This window comes from Mixophyes fleayi, chromosome 9 (genome assembly GCF_038048845.1).
Source record: "Mixophyes fleayi isolate aMixFle1 chromosome 9, aMixFle1.hap1, whole genome shotgun sequence".
NCBI lineage: Eukaryota > Metazoa > Chordata > Amphibia > Anura > Limnodynastidae > Mixophyes > Mixophyes fleayi.
Genome location: NC_134410.1, coordinates 8867374 through 8887846, shown reverse-complemented (window position 1 = coordinate 8887846; position 20473 = coordinate 8867374). Strand labels below are relative to the sequence as shown.

Genomic DNA, 20473 nt, shown 5'->3' with positions numbered 1-20473 from the left:
AATGTAACCGGGGCTTCAGATACATTGTAATACTTTCGTAAGTCTTAAGAATGTTCTCAAGTTTCGCATCACTTTCTAAAATGTAACTCTTTGAAGGGATTAATAATGTTATATTCTAAACTAAACTTTCAAGCTAAAGTAATAATTTGTTTTTTAGTTTTTAGTAATGGCCTCGGTCAGGCTCTTTAATACACGTGGGACCTGATTTACCAAGGAAAGTGAGCCAAAAAAAAGAGTAATTTTCTCCTTGATAGACCAAGTTACAATGCAACGGGTGAAAATTAGTTTATTATTGCATATATGAAAAACACTGGTTGTTTTTTTATGTAGGATGCAAATACTTAACAGCTTTATTTTTACACTGAAATGTCAGATTGATCTAGGACATGCCCTACCCCAATTATAAATCTGAACCCCATTTTAAATATACCTCCCCCTCCAGTGCAACATGGTTTAGCCCAGGTGCAAAGTTACTCCTTTTTTTTTTGCTTTCCTTTCCTTAATGAATCAGTCCCGTGATGTCTAGCTCATTACCCAAAGATTTGAAATTCCCAACACAGAAACAATTCACACTAGGACCAACGTTATTATTTCATGTATGGGACGCAGTGTAAGGACGCATAAAGACCTCCTTCTCTACGTGGGAAGCCCCCCAATATTAAGGTAAGAGAGATAAAAACCACAACTGGAGATATTCATTAAAATGTGCTTAATTGCAACCAAGTCAGCCAAAAAAAAACAACATATTTGGAAAAATAAAAAAATATTTTTGGAGAATTGAGCTATTTCCCAGTTTTGCAATAATTAACAACTATTGATCAAGGCAGTAAATATTCAGAAACCATTTGTGAATTTAATATGAAAGGTGTTTGTTGCTTCTACTGTATTTACAGGCTTTTTGTGAACTCAGACATATATCTTTGTGTGTATGCCGTGTACAGTTTTTACAGTGGTCTCTTTACCAGGGGACTAAGTTTCAGAGGTGTATGTAAAAGCATCTGCATAGACTGCGTAGAAAATTTTATTAACATGAACAGTAACTAAATGTTATTTGCGTGAACCCTCCCACAATCCAATTACATTTGTCTTTGTCGACCTTCTGGTTATGATCTGGCTGACAGCTACAGTCTTTGGCTTCCTGCAGTATACTTGACGACTTTCTGGGCCAAAGTCAAGCGCGGTAGATGTGACAACGCAATTCATGTTATCACAGCCACGCCCACCCCCTGCCGCGCAGCAATCTTGTCGTCAAGCAGTGGGAGGGTATTACTTTGCGAATTGCATCATTGGGATTTACCAGGCGGAGCCATGGTGGCTCAGTTTGCGATAGCTTAGTCCCGCCCTCTTTGCTGTGAGCATACTCCTCCAGGGAGTCGATTTTTCAGACCTTCTAAGAAGGAGAAGTGGAGATGTTGCCCATAGCAACCAATCAGATTCTAGCTATCATGTTCTAGAATGCACAAAATAAATGATGATAGCTAGAATCTGATTGGTTGCTATAGGCGACATCGCCACTTTTCCTTTTTATAAGATAGGGAACGTAAACAAATATGTCCTTCAGCCTCGGTCCTCATGATAAATATCCGTGTGAACGTACAAATTCTGCTTTCTGCTGGAAATTATGTCTCCCAAGTAAATTTTTAAATTCTAATTGCATATATTTTAGCCTGTAGTATTTTAACAACCAATTCTAGAAGTTTTTCTTTCTAATATTATTTAATCGACTTGCACATCGTTAGGTGTTCAATCACTTCAAGCATCGTGTATATCTACAACTAAACTGCTGCTAACGCTTCCCTCGGTTTTCAAAAGGCCATTTCCATACAGTGATCACGTGTGATCTGATGTTCCTCCCTCACCCCACAGGTGAGTCTGGCTGCAGCAGGATGAGTGAATCCTGCTCTCAGATATACTGACGCTGTTTAACCCTTCATTGCCGGTCTTGTGCTATGTGAAACGATTCACTCTCTAAGTGCAGATCAGCTCTTTAGTTTACATAACGAGCGGATCACTCTGCAAGGTTAAAGTCATGTTATAAGCGCAATACGCACTTATAAAGAGAGAAAAGTCTAATTGTTCATAATATTTTTTATATTGTATTGTGAGCCTCAGACTAGACGGAGTTAAGAAAAGGAAACATGCCCAAATAAAAATGTTATTTAATATTTCCAAAAATTACCAAGTATCCGTAGGTATATGTGCTTTGGGATATAACCAATTTTGGCTACTGACCTTGTCGGCCAAGTCTATTGTCATTGGAGTTGCCCAGTGGTTAGCGGTCCAGTCTTACGCTCCCAGCATTCAATGTGACGCTCCTTAGGATCCCTACGATCCCTATAACTTGTCGCTCCATCCACAGCCATTAAACGTCCTTACTGTGCGGCAGGAAAACGTTTTCTAGTAAATATCTGCAGCTCACACCCAGCAATATTGTATTAGAGGAACCTTAAGTTTACTATATATTATATAGTGTACAATACTATGATTTTCTCTTTTTTGTGGAACATTCCCAGGGAGCATATTTAAAACTCTTTGATTTTCATCAAGGCGCCTGATTTAGATCTCTGAGTGACGCAGAGTACAGACTGACATTTTTAAATTTCCTCCATTGTAATGCAAATTTTAGTTTTTCTAAACCACAAAAAAACATAAAATAAAAAGGCATTTCAATGGAGCCATGGAGGCTTTGAATTACTGGATTACATTAAAGTCGGATCTTTGATGCTTAGAATCTGTAATCATCCAAATATATGACTGGCGTTTTGACAGGCTTGGACGTATAAACATGTAGGACATATATAGCTCATATATTATTCATATCTGTATATATAAATAATCTTTCCAGACAAACACAAAATGCCTTACATTAATATATTTTATCTTATCCCGTTGCCTCTAAATGTTATTTATATTGAATGTGCCGCTGACTTTGTATAATAGGACGCTGGGATATTAGAGGGCCAAGTCTCTGTATATTCCTTGTGTGTGTGGAGGCTCTGTGAGATTTACTTGTTGTGACATATCACGGACTGTTTGTGAATGCATGAGGGAGTCTGGGGGAAAGATAGAGGCTGTAGATGTCACACCATTAATCACTCCCTGGTCTGTTCTGCAGCCACCGTCCAGCCGTTACATGTATAGATCCCCCTAACGCACATACATAGACATTAGAGATGTTCACTGACCCCCGTGTTTTGGATCTGGATTAACTTCGTGTTTTGGTTTTGGCAAAACCGCCCTTGCGTGTTTTTGTTTTGGATCACGGTTGTTTTTTGCTAAAATCACATAATTTTGCTGGTTTTTTTTTTAGTCCTTCATTATTATTAACCTCAATAACATTAAATTCCAGTCATTTCAAGTGGCAAGAACACTGCTACCCCTCCTGTTTCTGTGTGAGCAATGGCAATGGATCTCCTGGGGATGGAGGTGCTTGCGGATTTCAAAACCCGCGAGATCCGACATTGCAACAATGATGTTTTGCCTCAATTCAGATCCGAGGACGCTCGACAGTACCGAACCTACTCGGATCCCCTAAGTTCAGGTGGGTTCGGTTTTCAGAAAACCAAGCCTGAGCATCTGTAATAGACTCTAGCAGAGGGTGATATAGTGCGGCCACATGACAAAGCCTCCGTGTCCGCCAAGCACCCAAGCGACGGAATGATGTGCATTCAGACCAAACTAAATACATCTGCTCTATAAATTGAGTTAGGAGGTGAAATAATAATTTTAGATAATAACAATTCCTTTTGTTCCTTTATTATCTAAAAATGTGTTAAAATGTATGCTTAAGTACAGTAGGAAATAGCTTCATATAGGAGTGTGCTGTGCAGGTACAAGCACCGTATGGATCACAGTGAGTACTGCGCAGGTTTGCGGACTGTATCTGTCTGAAATGTTCTATGGCTGCCTAGAAAAGTGGATTTTGCGTGTTGCTGGCACTTATAACCACATGCGCCTGGAAAGGACGGGGCAGTGGAGGGAAGGGGCGTTCTAACCTAGGCCCGAAAAGTTGCGAATTGATGCAGAACGGAGTACAGACACATATACTGTATTATTGACTGGTGGTCCAATGTGCAAATAGTGGATGATGATGAATGTGGTCCGCAATAGAAGTGTTGATGAATGCGTTGTTGACTCTGATCGGCGCTCTCTTCATTGCGCGTGTATATAATATACTTTTATGTGCGCACTTAAGCAAATGTCTTTTTTTTTCAACTTACACAAGATGGGCGTTGTTTCTCCTGTGTATTTTGAAAACAAAGTTAAAGTTTCTAAACATGGGCGTAAGTGTATGTGACGTGTACCAGCGGCATATGCTGCAGACTTGCACATATCTCGTGATACCCGCAGCTTTGCTTACGCCCGCCATTGGAGCCCGATGTTGTTGAACGCAAATCGTGGCTGCCATTTAGCCCCCAAGTGTTTAATAAAAAGTTAGGGAAAGTAAAAAATGAATTCAAAATCCAAATTCGCTCCGGAACAACTAAAGCTGTTCCTCACCGCACAAATGGCAAATTCAAATCTGCAGATTTCACACCGCACCGCCGTCGTGCAAGTGCATTTTTTCTTTGCGTTTTATTAAGCACGTTTCTCTCTCCTTATTTGCACAATACCCTCCAATAGGAAGCGATTTGATAATCCGCCAGCATAACAGCGCTTCCTGAGTCGAGAGGAGTTGCCGCTTTTTTGGGTTTTTCGACAAAACAAATGTTTGATTTTTATTTATTCTCAACGCTGCCTTTGTAGCCGATTTCTGTGGGTAATTATATATAACTGCTGTAGAAAACATCACATACAATGTACAGAAAATAAATTGGATCTGCCAGACGTACTTTAGAAAAAATAGAGTTTTTTCGTTGCTGTAAAGGGGTTTTGCCATTCAGTTTTAGGCACTTACTAAGTATTGTGATTTTAGGCTTCAACTGCAGATGCGCTTTTCAGAATTGTTGGTTTTAGTTTACTGTTTTGTTATTTTTTCTGTGTGATTATCTAATATACATTGAGATGTAGAGAGTAAAGCTGGCTACATTCAGACAGCCTAAAATTTAGCAAAGTATAAATTATACAGTATAATTATAGTATAACCCACTGTGATTGGAGATTGGTTTCGCCAGCGGCATAGAAAGGAATACGCTACACTAGTGATTGGTCAACTGCAACAATTACTAACTGATAAGTCAAATGTTCTTTGACTAATCAATATGGGTGCAGCTAGCTTCCGGGACGTTTACCAGATTGGTTTTGTGTCATATTGTTCCTGTTGTTTATAAGAGGAAATGCGGTGTTGTGAATCGACTGCAACACAGGAACGGGAAATTGAAAAAAATCTAACGCATGCTGTCGCCGACAGTTATGATTCAAGCGCAGATGCAGAATGCTGCATAGCTCATTCACTAATTGCGCTTTATACACAAAGACTGGCAAATGCGAGTGCAAATGCAGCACGTGTGTTTGTGAGCAAACTGCGCTCTCAAACACCTGCCACGTGGCACAAAGATCGCGCTGTTTACATTTAGCCCTGATACGCCGCCCTTGTTAAACAAAAGTAAAGGCATTAAATGTTACTCTGTAGTTTCTGTACTTGAGTACACAAGTACTCACTTTTGTTTCCAACAGATGGATCCATAATTAAGATAAAATAGATACATGTTGTTTTTTTGTGTGCTGTCCTTATATGAATCTCTTGCTCTGTACCGGTACCTGTAATCACATCGTTAGGGTAGATAATTGAGGACTGACTGAATCCTTTGTACTGAAACACTAGCGCATTCATGTAAATGCAGCCAGCTAACGTGCCCGAAAATGTGTGGTGCCCAATTGTACGGACGCCAACTGGCTCCCGGTCAGACAGACATCCAGCCAGTTCTTCATTTTAACGACAAGGGGAGATTTAAAGGCTAAAATTGGCCGAGGACACTTCAGGACACGATTTGGGTATTGAAAGGGTAACTTTAGCCAGCCGAAGTCTTTAAATCTCTCAGCCTAATTTGCTAAGCAATACCCAGCGATTCTTTCTGTACAACTAAGCCAAATAGTATCTTTATACCTCTGTGATTCATTGAACAATGGGTGTGTTCTGTGTATGAATCTCTGGTTAAAAATGACATTTTTTATAAACGTTTCTTAGTGAACGGATAGGCTGGCTCCAGATGAGTACCGCTTCAACCTCCAACATGGCCGCCTCCAGTGTGAGTCGTTGGTGGCTCTCCACGGGCGTTCTTGTTTCAGTTGTTGTGTCGCTGCTGCGGAGTACACTGAAATCAAATCTGATTTGTTTATTTGCAAACAGTTCTCCGTGTTTCACGTTGTAAGCAGGATCTGGAAGCACAGTCCTTTCAAACTGCAATTTAATAAGTTATCTGCGGTATGTTAATCAATTATGCAGAAAGTGTGAAATGCAATCTGCCAGTCTGACGGTCCTGTGTGTTTTAGTCAGCCTGCGAAGGCAACTTATCAAAAGCCAATTTACTGTATAGTGGAGAGTGGGGGAGTCATTATAGCGATTGCAAATTAATTAGAAATCAATATTCTGTCAAATAATGGATATAGTAATGTACCAGCGGTGGGCTTGATGGCTGAAATACTTACTTTCCATACGCCACAATGTAAAATCATTTACTATGTGCATTGTTAATTCTTCTACTTTTCCTAATTGGGATAATATTTTGTTTTTAATTATCTTTGGATGTTGTATAGAGTTCCCCTTCATATTGTCAATTTTGAAAGCAGGCCCAAACATTTTATGTATTTAATTGTACTTGGCACAGGGGAACCTGCATTCATCATAGATTTTTAGGTTACCCCTCTTTGTAGGATCTGCAGAATTTCAGATGTTATATCTTCTGCCTATTTGCCTGCGCTCCAATAGGTTTTTAGGTTGTTTCCAGACCAGGGGCCTGATTCATTAAGGATCTGTTTTTTCATGTAGCACACAAATACTTGATAGCTTATTTGTACACTGAAATTTAAAGTTGATATTTGTGTGCTACATGAAAAAACAGTCAGTATTTAACTTATGTGCAAAACAGAAAACTAATTTGCACCCCTTGCATTGTAACATGGTTTTGTCCAGGAGACTTAAATAAGAAACTTCTTAATTTAAGATCCTTAATGGATCAGGCCCCTGATGTCCTAAGTGGTGTCATACGTATCCCCTGCCACTAGGCCATGCCCACAAGCTGTTGTATGGTGAGAAGATTGTCCCATCAGTAAGAGTGACAGGAGGCTCTGAGAAATGATAAGGTTATTAGGACAGTGATGGGCAGTCTAACATACTTTAAGGTGCTTCCAACCTTGACAAGGGCAGCACATTAACTGTAACTTCTAGAATGAAAAGAAGGCCAGAAAAGACCTTGTACACCCACATCGCACATCCAAAAATACCCCCATATGCCCCTCACAAGCTCCACAATTCCACAACAAACCCTCAGACCTCGCTCACCACAATATACACCCACAATGCACTCAGGTAACACATGTACCCTAAGCGATTGCCTAGGTGCCCCAGCTCAGAGTGCAATATACCCCTTGCTGCATTATGTTGGAAATATATGACATGCTAAAGCTGCTTTTAGCACAAATATTTGTCTATTTGGCTCCCTTCCTCCTGTAGCTCTGACAGGCAGCTGTTAGATTACATATTAGAGATGAACAAATTTGAGACAAATTTTCGCAGTAATCATACGTGTTGCAGACGTCCCACCTTCTTCCGGGACAATCTTTGAGTCCAGCTTTTGTCTAGCTGTTCTACAATGTCATTTTATATTGTTCATCTTTCAGAATGTAAAGACTATAGTGTATACCTACTGTAATACATCCACGTTTTCATTTTTTTTTTAAAAAACGAACAAACTTGTTTTTCATTGTTATGTTGTTGTAACATTTATATGTATAAGTGTTACTCATAACTATTTGATTAAAATAGCTTGTGAAATGAACACATTCTGGAAAAATTATCTGCTCATAAATCAGTGCGATACGCCACGGTTATAGCTGGTGAACTGGTACCTAAGGCAGCTAAACGTGTTAATAACGTGCATACATATATAGATTATATATTTACTGTATTTACACCCTGTTGTAGAATGTGTATAATTAGAAATAGAAATGGCGTTACATTGGAAAATCAAATAGAAAGATTAAAGTTGGATTTATGAACTTTGTTATATGTAGAGATATGCTTAATACTCTCCCTATGTCACATTGACAAGAGCCTTATATCTCTATACAGTGGTGCTGTTAACGCTTACATACTAGTTGTCTAGCCCCTCCCACACTCCTGCTTGTTCACACACACACACACACACACACACACACACACACACATATATATATGTATATATTTATATATTGTGGTAAGGAGGCATATTTGCGACAGTTCCCCTATAAGGGAACTGTTAAAAACACAGGCAGTCTGCAGCAGCAGGCTACAGACAGGGTTAAAGGTTCCCTGGGATCCTCTTTTAGCACACACACACACACACACACACACGTGTTCCACATGGATGTAATTGGTTTGCTGTGATTTGTTGTAGTGCTTGGGGTGGAGGATAAAGGCACTGTATGTGTGGGTGGGACCACCGATGCCAGTAAGTGGCCGGCTTGCAGACAGGGAAGTAATGTCTAGCCAGATGTAGGAGGTGGGGATTTTTGTGTTTACTGTTTCTGGATGACTGCTGTACCATTGCTGAAAACTGTTTACCATCCTGACAACTGCTAATAAACAGTTAAATAGTTCAGCATACCAATGTCCGGTTCCTGTGAATGCTGTACTTTCTCACAATATATATGTCACACTTTTACACAGAGAATATCACTGACTGGTATTTGTGCTACTAACCTGAGAGGCGCAGAGTCTAACACACCACCGGTGTTCACCAGGGACCCCCGCAAGGAGGTTTGGGCTTTGCTGCGTGCGATGTGCAGGTCGCGGTTCTCCCAGGAAGTCACCAGTGCAGCGAATAGAGGGTAGACAGACAGGCCGAGTCGAAACCAAGGAAGCGAGGTACCACGGAGAATAGGCAAGAGTAGTCATGAACGGTCCAAAGGTCAATACCAGAGCGGGCAGCGAAGTACAAGGGGAATCCGAAAGAGAGGTCGAAACAAGCCAAGGAGTCAATACACAGGAGTTCAGGAACAGAGTTATAATTTAGATGCTGGAGCTGGGTAGAACCAATTCTCTGGCACCCTAATGGTGCCAGAGTGAAGTTTAAATAGGGACAGCCAGGAAGCCCTATGGAGGAAGTTCCGGCAATCAGCCTCAGCTGATCGCCAGGAAGCTTCTGGGTTGCCTGGCAACCGAGCGGCGCATCGCGCATGTGCGAGCGCCGCAATCACATGGTCGCGTCTCGTTGCCTAGCAACGGGATGTCTCTTCCGGCCAGAGGGTGTCCGTCTCCGGCACCCAGCGGAGGTGCGGAGACGGCACCTGACTATATATATATATATATATATATATATATATAACACATACACACATATAGGCACACGCAATGTCTGAAATTATATAATCTGGGCCACTGGTGACGTTATAATTCTTTGACTGGTTACAAAGTGTTTTAACTGCAGATTGTTGCATGTTGGTATGCTGGTTATTGATATTATTATCAAGGACTGTTGCGTGGTGAAAATAGCCTTGCGCCAAGTGGTCACCCCAAAACTTTATCGCCCCCGCTCACCAAAGCACATTTATGTGTCATGCAGCTAACGGTATCTTGTTATTGTGATGTTGGCGAGTAGACCAGTGCACACTTAGACTAGATTGTTATACATCCTGAACACCGTGATCCGGCCATAGTCAAGATTATAGAGCAAACCACGTCAGTTTATAAAGACGCCATCTTGCCGCAGACAGCCAAACCTGATAAGTGACGACAAAACTGATGTGGTAAAGTCTAAAAAGAGGAAAAGTAGCTTTGCGAAAATCTTGTGGCGTACTTTGCTAAAAACCATCTTGCACCCCTCACTGATGCAAATGAGCATGAGAGTTGTCAAGATACCAATTGTACTTGTTAGGAAATGGCACCATCCTAGTTGGATGGGCCATTTTTTAATAAATTGAAATATTGGAGAGCACTTGCTATATTGGTTGGTGAATGCAACTTTATTTTTAAACTGTCGGGATTGATCACCTTTTTTTACTTTTGGGGCATTTATGTCATTGTTGCTTAAGTGCATATTCTTCTTCCATACTTACCTACTTGACTCCAATTTTAAGTATCCTGTGCTCTTTTAAGATATTTTCCTCAGGGTACTTGAAATCCAATGTATATGTCACGTCCGTGTTTGTTTCTGCACAGCAGTATCTGAAAAGCAGAAAATAAATCTAATAGCTGTATACTTTGGGAATGATAAAGCCCCCGGTCGCTGCTGTATTTTCCTCACGCGCTCGCACACAGCGGCACAATGCTCTGTAACACTTGATGCATTATCTACCAGCTCTGCCTCTCCTTGGTGTGAATTCCGTGGGCCCAGAGATGAATATTCATTAAGGACTTTGGAATAGTTGAATAAGCCATCATGTTTGTTCACAGTAATCCCTGGCTGATGAATTACATTCCTCTCTGCTGTAAATAATATTAATGATGTAGCCAAAGATAGATAAATGCTGAAATATGACAAATACAACTTCACTTACAGAAACATGCGGACTTAAAGGACCACTGATCCCCAACATTTACATTTTCAGATATGGACCAGAAAATACATTACTCAGCGTTACCATGGCCTTGCGCTGCAGCTCTGTTAAAATGCAAATTGCTGTATCCTCATTCTGTTGCAGAGACCTGTAGCTCCTCCCATATTTGCGGTGCAGTGTCCTGATAGGATATGATCCAGGACAGAAAAGCAGAGACCGCAGTCATTTGAGCTACTATGACATCACTGACCCCGCCTCTCAGTATGAATCCACCTATGCATATAGTGGAGATATATTTCTTAAACAAATGATTTATTAAAGTCATAAATGAATCTAAGGCAAGCAGTATTTTAGGATCGGGAGGGGAGGTGGTACCTGGTGAGGCACTGGGAGGGGGCGCGATGCACCCTGTCGTGTTTTGTGGCATTTTGTGGAAGAGGCGGAGCTTAATGATGCAGATCACTCCAGATCCTCAACAGCTATAAATGTAAAATCAAGTAATCAAATCAATCCCTTAAAAAACTGTTTGAGCTTGAGCTCTGATTCCAAACAGTAATATCTTCTATCTACTGCAAATATTGTTATGGATTTGCCAACACTTTGCAACCTTAAAAATCTCCCCTCCAAGATCGAGTGGTAAGTGCAGTTGGAAGGGGGGCAATCATTGCAAAATTTTTGCCCCGCTCCTGTGGTAAAATGCCACGGTCACATTCTCATGCCCATGGGCGTGGCTAAAATTATACAATTCCCGGATCCATGAGAAGGGCCACCTGGGAATATGGGATAACTACCTGAAAATCGTGAGTCTACCGAATTTTCTGGGAGTATTGGGGTGGTCTTGAAGTTGTGTCCATGGAATCTAATCCCTCCATTTTTTTCTGTGCTATAAGATCTGCTTAATTATAAAAAAAAAAATCAAGTAATGAATCATAATGTCTGGAAAAAAGTTGCTTTGGGTATAAGAAAACCTGGAGTTAATTTTTCATTTAGATAAATTATTTACAGATTTTGAAAAACTCAAGTTCATAGGTTTTTTTAATACCTAGAATATGAAAGTGAAATATTTTGCTAAGAAGTGACTCACCTTTATAGTAATTGTCCTAATATCTTACTTGTGATATATTCCCATCAGTGGAAACCGTATTGGGGCAAAGATCTTTAAATGCTTAGTGAGTCACTGATCAGCATAAAGCTGACTGCTCCCACTTTGCACAGTCACACTGATTGTCGGCTACATCTAAATTAATTTAAATAATATTTACACTGCGTTGTCACTTTCTCTACCTCTGGAAAACATAATCTGACGTCTCAGCAGATTTCCGTGGACAAATTAACATACGGTAACACTCCTAATGGGATCCAGGAAAGAAAAGAGGCACATGGGAGTTCAGGTCCCGGAAGTGCCAATCTTGTGAGGTTTTTCATTTATCATCCTCAAAATCCACATCCTTAACACTTCAGCGAATTTGCAAAGTTTCAAATCAGGAAATGGCTGATTAGATATTTTATTTTTTGCAAGATTTGTCTTAATTAGGGTTTAGTTTGTTTAGTGAAAAGGATTTGATGTTTTGCTAGATCTTAAAATTAGGATTTTATGCAGCTCTATAAGTATTTTATTTCTTATGCTAGTTTGTATATTTTACACTCTATAATTTGTGCCATTTGTAGGTGTACATTCCTGAAAGGTTTGGGGTGTCTAATATGTGACCCTGGCCTCTGTAAATGAGCATGATGCCGATTTTGAGCAGATTGGTTACTGCACTTGTAAGTCCTACAAAGTGGCCAATCTGATCCTTCTCACTGTTAGTTAGTTATTAACCTATTACTGAGACTTCATTGTGACTCTCTAGCCCAGGGGTCAGGGAACTTTTTTACTTTTTACCCCAAAATACATTTAGGTACGCCGACGTTACCCCCTTGATTTGAAAGGAAGGAAATCATATATTATTAACTATTGGAATTTAAAATTTTATTGAATCTATTCAAAATTTCTTTGAAAGCTTCACTTTCAAAACTTCAGGTTTTGGAGAAAAGATGTTGCTTCATTTTTGCTACGAGAGCATCAATATTGGGGCATTTTGATGTCAGAACAATTTGGATACAGTCTTCAGCGTCCAATCGATTTCTCTGCTTTGTTTTTATGTTCGTTAGAGTGGAAAATCCGTGTTCGCAAAGGTAGATTGTTGCAAAAGGCAGCAACTTTTTGACTGCCTCCTCATGTGCAATTTTGAATGCGTTTTGCGCCTGTTGACATCCAAAAATATGACAGATCTGCTTTGTTTTCAAATGTAATACATGCTTCATTATTGCATCGCAGCTCAAGAAGTGCCTCTGCCAACCCTTGAGGCTCTTCTGCTACAACAATAATTTCACATTTAAAGAGGTCTACAATCCAACTGACAGCATGTGAATCAGCAGCATTACCCCCAGGAATTTCATTCTTGCCCCATTTGGGAGTAATTTACCCCTGTTCCCTGACCACTGCTTTAGCCTATTTATATATATATATATATATATATCGACATAGGTCCAGTGTTTATTACAATCAGCAGTAATTATAGCAGGGTTTTATACATCTCCACCAAAAACAATTCTGTAGATTTGATAATCCTTTATGTTCTGTAAAGTTTCAAAATGAAAACATTAATGGAATTAAACTATATCTCCAAAGCGTAACAAAATATTTAGCCCATAAAACCCAAGACAGATATGCTTTGTAGTGTGTTTTTTTTCCTTTTCTTTTGGTCTGGCTGCTTTTTAAATAATGGAAGACTTATTATGCACTTACGCGGTGATAATTCATGGAGTGTCTCAATAACCATTCAAGTGTAATTAATGCAAAGCATATTTTTGTGTGAAAAAAAACAACATATCGTCTTGCATCAGATGATAAATTCACGCCCTAATGCTTTTCTGGGAGTTGTTCGTTCCCTAATATTTTATGAGTAACACATTGTCAAATAACTTTAATGCATTCTAAAGTAGACTCCGTATAAGCCGCGTGGTTGTTGCCGTTTCTCTGCGGGTGTTCTAGACCTCGCTCATGTCATTTGTGCCTCTTTCGCTGGTGGAAACGACAACCACTTGCAGAACTCGCTGGGAGGGCATTTAGGGAGTCGTAGCTTCAAGAATAACTCATGCAACATTGTCTTCAATAAACCCTCCATCTATAAAAAGTGCAGGAACCCTGGTGGGTTGATCTTTATACCTGAGGGTAAATATTTGCAGATACAAGTTGGCAAAGCAGCTATTCAAACAGGTGCAGAAATGATGTATATCATCATCATCACCATTTATTTATATAGCGCCACTAATTCTGCAGCGCTGTACAGAGAACTCACTCACATCAGTCCCTGCCCCATTGGAGCTTACAGTCTAAATTCCCTAACATACACACACAGACAGAGAGAGACTAGGGTCAATTTTGATAACAGCCAATTAACCTACCAGTATGTTTTTGGCGTGTGGGAGGAAACCGGAGCACCCAAAAGAAACCCACACAAACACGGGGAGAACATACAAACTCCACACTGGGAATTGGACTCATGACCCCAGTGCTGTGAGGCAGAAGTGCTAACCACTGAGCCACCGTGCTGCCCATGTAAATTCATCCGAGCAGAGTCCTGCTGTGGAGCACTGTGACTCAATAATAATAATAATAATTCTTGGTTCCTTGAAGTGACTGGCTCCTAAGTTTTTTTTGTAATTTTGTCTAGGAATACAAACTAAACTGCGTCTGTTTAAACACTTCTATGTTAGGAAATAAGCACCAATAACAAATATGGTGTATGTACGTTAGTTTTGTGTTCTTCTCTCGTGACAGCTATTATATAATATTCTACATTTATTTATATAGCGCCAGCAGATTCTGTAGCGCTTTACAATCGGGAACAAACAGTAATAAAACAATACTGGGTAATACATACAGACAGAGAGGTAAGAGGGCCCTGCTCACAAGCTTACATCAATATTTACCTATATACTATGCACTCCTACATGGTTACAACTAGTAACCTCTTGATTATCTATTGATATAGAGGTGACCCAGCTAGCAGACCACAGCTGGGAGAGCCTCACGGAGTCTTTCTGTGGACCCCGACTTTCCTGGGAAGCCCACACTGCTTTAATTATCACCACACAACTCCGTTTCCTATCTCCTAGTTCTGATGGAGACTATGGGGTATATTTACTAAACTGCGTGTTTGGAAAAGTGGAGATGTTGCCTATGGCAACCAATCAGATTCTAGCTGTCATTTATTTAGTGCATTCTACAAAATGACAGCTAGAATCTGATTGGTTGCTATAGGCAACATCTCCACTTTTTCAAACCCGCAGTTTAGTAAATTTAGCCCTATGTCCCATAGAGACTTAATATTAGTTTCCAAAAGCGTGGGAAGTCAGGAGACCCCCATGTGATCACACGCCGATGTCATAGTATGATTTATCCAATAATTAATCCGCCTGTGTTTAACGTTTCTGCGTTTACTGAGCTCTGGCTCGCAGCCAGCCTTCAATCCAGCCCACACCTTGTATTTACGTTTATATAGAATTATAGCACTGATGTACTTTATTTCCTGTACTACTGTTTATGTGTATTATTTTTCAGTAGAAAACAGACATCTTTTGGTTTTTACCATTAGAGCAGCTACATCCTGCCCTTGTCGTGCAGGTTTTAACTACCCCCATTGTGAGGGAATCCTGAACAATACAACACTTGGGGGTAGATGTACTATAACTTCTTAAAAGGGAAAAGCGGAGGTGTTGCCCATAGCAACCAATCAGGTTCTACCTATCATTTATCTATATCATTCTAGAACAGTAGTAGCTAGAATCTGATTGGTTGCTATGGGCAACACCTCCATTTTTCCTTTTTAAGAGGTTTGATAAATCTACCCCGTGGTATCTTGAATGAAATAATATTGGCACATTTATCTTTGTTGACTAGTAGATGTCTGAGAAATACTACTGTTCATAGTAATATCAACCGCCCCCCAAAAAAATAACATTTATAAAAAGTATATATAATATATATATTCCTAATGTTCTTTAACTTGTAAGTTCACCGATGCTCTACAGATCCGACAAGACTTGGACCTTGGGTCTAAAATTCTATACAACTAAAAAAAAGTGTTCAACTCGGTTACATTACTTTTAGTTATGACTAGTTTAGTACAATATTAGCATTTTTTTTTTTCATAGACTTTAAGCAATGGGTTATTTATTATAGCGAATAAAGCCAACTAAAAATTCTCAGTTAGCCTTAAACCATCACAATTTGTTATTCTGTCATGATCTCCACGGTGGAGGTTCGGAGCGCGCTATTTTCATACATTATTCTGTCTCGACTGGGCTTTGATTTAAAATTCAGGCGTAGAACCTTTTCCTTGTGTCGAGATTGAAAGCTGATCTATAGAACGGCTCTGTGAGGAGCAAGTTGCGTTGAGATCTTCTGGCACCAGAGATTTCAAACTCTTACGGAGAAAAGCTTTCTCCATGTGAGAAGCAGGATGCATTGAGAATGAGGTGGTTGTGTACAGCATCCTGACAACCTGTTGAAAGTCTGCTCAGAAGACAGAGATGAACCAAGGTTGAATGGCCACGGAGTTATATATTTTTCTTTGTAAGGAAAGAGGGTCAACTTGACCACTATGGGCTTTAAAGTGACATTTTACAAGACCGTGATACTTTCATATGAGGCTGCATTGTGCTTTGTTTACCAATATGTCTCGAGGAGGGGGGTAAACAAAATCCCTTTGGAGAACAAAAACTAACATGATTCGAGACTGGTCAATATTTTTCTTCAAACAATTTTTTGTGGAAAGTAGAAAACACAGAACTAAATAATTATATGTTACCTTATGAAGAGTTTAGTTTGGTGTTGTTGTGAGATCCCAGGTATATAGTAAATGCCCAGATAAATTTACTTTGTTGCTCTATTTGATAATGTTCTGCATAATGTATTGAAAATCTCCAGGTCCAGTGGAATTATAACAGCTGTTTGTGAATATATTCTAGCCATATCGGGTTCAAATATGGAACAATTTTCTGAGGGTAATTGTATCAAGCTGCGAGTTTCCGGCGGGCTTGAAAAGTGGAGATGTTGCCTATAGTAACCAATCAGATTCTAGCTGTCTTGTTTGTAGAATGTACTAAATAAATGATAAATAGAATCTGATTGGTTGCTATAGGCAACATCTACACTTTTTATAACCGCCGGAAACTCGTAGCTTGATATATTTACCCCCTGGTGTCCAATGTTTCCGTTCCCCTAATCTTAATCGCTTTCTGTCAAGTACTAATTTAGTAGTACTGTGAAACGGGAGCTAACCTGACAGCCTATAGAACATACTTGCCAACTCTCCCGGAATGTCCGGGAGACTCCCGCATTTTGCGAAAGTGTGGCAATCTCCCGAATTCTGCCCACTTCACTAAGAAGTGCCCACTTCCTAGTGAAGTGGGCAGAATTAGGTCCCAAACGCCGCGATTCCCGCAGCGGATTGCGTCATGCCGTCACAGGGGGCGGGGCCAAAATGACACGATTTTTGTCGCCCCGCCCTCTCACACCCACCTCCACTGTCAGGCTCCCGGAAGAGAGCTGAAGAAAGTTGGCAAGTATGCTATAGAAAGTTATATACCAACTCTGAAATTCATCAATTCAGAGCTGAATGGTCACCCAGAATCTATTTCAGATTCTAGGCTGGTTCCAGCGATGTTGTACTTCTAATTTCAGGCTGATGCTGAACATTAGGAGAAAGATTTTTATCCCCTGTGATCTGCAACAGGTTTCTTATAGAGGACTTTAGCTACTGTTTTACTATGTAAGTGTAAACTAAAAAAAAGGTTTTTTTATTTTAAAATCATGTTATTCTTTTATAATCTGCCACTTGATGTGAAATGTTCACCAGAAACTCCCTTGGGTGTGGGAGATCTTCAAACTATGAGGTAGATTCAATGCAGCGCGGGGTGCGTATTGCCGGTAAGAAATCTCCGCTCATTTTTATAAGCACGTCTATGGGACGCGAGGAAACATTTGCGCAAATTTCTGTAAAGTTTCTGACGCAATGTGTCTCCGCGGACTGTTCCAGAGACACATCTCATCACCTCACACCGAATTGAATCTATCTATCTTCTAAATCACTAATTAGGGCAGTGGTCAGGGAACAGAGGTAAATTACCCCAAATGGGGTAAAAATGAAATTCCTGGAGGTAATGCTGCCGATTCACATGCTGTCAGTTGGATTGTAGACCCCTTTAAATGTGAAATTGCTGTTGTACCAGAAGAGCCTCAAGGGTTGGCAGAGACACTTCTTGAGCTTCGATGCAATAATGAAGCACGTTTTGCATTTGAAAACAAAGCAGATCTGTCACATTTTTGGATGTCAACAGCTACAAAGGCATCAAAATTGCACATCAGGATGCAGTCAAAAAGTTGCTGCATTTTGCAACAACCTACCTTTGCAAACAAGGATTTTCCACTCTAACGAACATAAAAACAAAGCAGAGAAATTGATTGGACGCTGAAGACTGTATCCAAACTGCTCTGACATCAAAATGCCCCAATATTGATGCTCTCGTATCAAAAATGAAGCAACATCATTTCTCCAAAACCTGAAGTTTTGAAGTTGAGGCTTTCAAAGAAATTTTGAATAGATTCAATAAAATTTTGAATTCCAATAATTAATAATATATGATTTCCTTCCTTTCAAATCAAGAGGATAACGTTGGCGTATCTAAATATATTTTGGGGTAAAAAGTAAAAAAGTTCCCTGACCCCTGAATTAGGGTATAGGTGCTAGATTTTTCCTTTGTCTGTGGCTAAGGATTCTGTCGGAAGACAGCGGCAGCCAGAGATTCAAGTCTGTGCCAGTTATTTCATTTTTGACCATGAGGGGGTCAATCGTCCAGCCAGTAGGGAGCGGTATATCATTCTTATCCAAGCAGAGACATCACCTAGATAATTAATAGCCTGCATTTTAATGAGCATGGGTTCACCCAAACATGACTGCAGGACACTTTTAGAAGACGAATCGGCAAGCTCAGAGTGTAAAACATATAATATCCTAATGGAGAAGAAGCACTAGACCCGCTTGTTTGCATCTCCGAATTCATTTCCATTCTGTATATTGAAATTCCCAGGAATCGATTGAGCAGACAACAGACACAATGTACCAGCTTGAAAGATACAAGTAACTTGGCGCATCTTAATATTATTTTTTTGTGTTATGACCTTTCATCGGTTTTTGCTATTGATCTCCGCGTGGCATGTTTCCTTGTATTTGTCTTTCTATATGACATGCATCACAACATATGTTGTCAGAGATCTCTAAAATGCTATCGGTATAATTATACTATTGCATACTGAATTTAACATGTCAAACCCAATAAGCAGAACAGTCAGCAGGAAAAACCTTATCTCTTTTTTTCTCACTAGAGAGAAGTGACAGAAGGACATGAATTTCCCCAGGTGGATATAGCGAAATATTGTTACAGGAATAAAATGTTTAGACTCACAGTGATCAAGTCTTTATACCAAGAGAAAACCTTTGCTAGAATTCCAGCTCGGATATTGTCAGTATCAATGTGTTGCTGTAATTATTGTTATTACCCAGTATTTATCATCATCGTCAACTATTTATTTATATAGCACCACTAATTCCGCAGCTCTGTACAGAATATTCACTCGCATCAATCCTTGCCCCATTGGAGCTTACAATCTAAATCCCCTAACATACACACACAGACCGAGAGAGACTAAGGGCAATTTAATAGCAGCCAATTAACCTACTAGTATGTTTTTGGAGTGTGGGAGGAAACTGGAGCACCCGGAGGAAACCCACGCAAACACGGGGAGAGCATACAAACTCCTCACAGATACGGCCATGGTCGGGAATATTTTTTAGCCGCTAAGGTTTTATGTCACACTGTACAATTAGTAAAAGGAGAACAGACAATACGCAATATATAGATAGATATAAAAGGTAACGAGATCCCTGCATATAGTCTGACGGGTTAAAGGAAAGATACAAAAAGCATTGGCCAAATTGGGCTACATGTGTATTGGATGGTAGTAGGATTGTAGATGGAGAAGACAGTAAGATAGAATGTGTCACAACAACTCTGAGAAAGTAACAATTGATGAAATGCTTAAAGGCTCACCAATTGGTTATTGGTCTGAAGCAGTGAGGCAGAGAGTTCCGGAGAAAAGGGGCAGCACTAGAGAAGACTTGAATACAGAAATGTGTGGGAGAAGATAGAAAGAGCTGCTGCATGAGCAAATTGTTTTGGGACATGTGTATCATATGGTCCAGAGAATATTTAGAGATCAGGTTAGATATGTAAGGTTAGGTGCTTGCTTTGTAGGTAAAATAAAGTATTGTGGACTAGTTTTTGGCTGGTGAAAGGAACCGGAAAAATGACGGGTGGAGGATGAGCGATTGGGTAGGTAAGTGAGCTTGACAACAGCATTCCTTATGGAGTGGAGTAGGGAGAGTCTGTGAACTAGAGTTGCAATTAGCATTTTGTGTAAGAAAATCAATGAGACAGGTATCTATAACACTATTTGTATAGTGATTGGATATGAGAGTAGAAATAGATGTCAAACATTACTTATAGACAGCGTGGCATGTAGGTACGAGGATCTAATTGTTTTGATTGATGGAGGTCTTGTGAATATTAGGGGGGAGATTCAGTTGCTGGCGGTGAAGTGCGTGGAGATCACTGTGATGTTTGGCTGCACTTATTTCCGGTCATTACGGTAGGAATCTCTGCTCATTTTCTGCGCATCTCTATGGGGTGTGTGAAAAAAATGATCTGAGATTCCTGCCATGATTTTTTTCAC

At 40.0% G+C, this 20473-nt stretch overlaps 1 protein-coding gene across 5 annotated transcripts in view; it reads left to right on the top strand.

Moving 5' to 3' along the window:
* The window catches only part of DIAPH2 (diaphanous related formin 2), an 828187-nt gene that overhangs the window by 556937 nt on the left and 250777 nt on the right, over window positions 1-20473 (top strand). The gene's annotated exons all lie outside the window — the stretch shown is intronic.